Raw genomic sequence first — 524 nt, forward strand, 5'->3', positions numbered from 1 at the left:
CTATAGTCCTTTTAACCACAAATAATTTTTTTTAAAAGGCTCACTTTTGAGCTGGGCCCTGTCGCTCATGCCTGTAATCCCAAAACTTTGGAAGGCCAAGGCAGGCAGATCACTTGAGTCAGGGAGGTTGAGGCTACAGTAAGTGGTGATCATGCCACTGCACTCCAGCCTGGGCCACAAAATAAGACTCTGTCTCAAAAAAGGAAAAACAAAAACAAAAACTCATTTTTGAAGCAAATACTGGAAAATGGTAGAGGTGATGATGGGGAAACTGAGAAAGATTTGAAAGAGGGCAGATATCCTCTTTGGAGAATTTTAGCAATGGAGAGAAGAAGAGCTGGGCAGTGCCTGGAGAGGAATGGTGATCCTTACTATGCCAACTTTTAATCATAAAGTGTGAAGCATGGAGTACTCTGCAGGCACTCAGAAAAAGAGTTCTCACCCTCCCCCATCTCTACCATAACAGGGAATCAGAAGAATTTTGAAGATCTAATGAGTAGTAAACCAACATGAGGCCGGGCGCG

At 43.5% G+C, this 524-nt stretch overlaps 1 protein-coding gene across 1 annotated transcript in view; it reads right to left on the bottom strand.

Moving 5' to 3' along the window:
• Positions 1–524, bottom strand: part of RBM6 (RNA binding motif protein 6) — a 146,750-nt gene that overhangs the window by 408 nt on the left and 145,818 nt on the right. The window lies entirely within an intron of this gene.

Source organism: Colobus angolensis, unplaced genomic scaffold, assembly GCF_000951035.1.
Source record: "Colobus angolensis palliatus isolate OR3802 unplaced genomic scaffold, Cang.pa_1.0 Scaffold18, whole genome shotgun sequence".
Classification (NCBI taxonomy): domain Eukaryota; kingdom Metazoa; phylum Chordata; class Mammalia; order Primates; family Cercopithecidae; genus Colobus; species Colobus angolensis.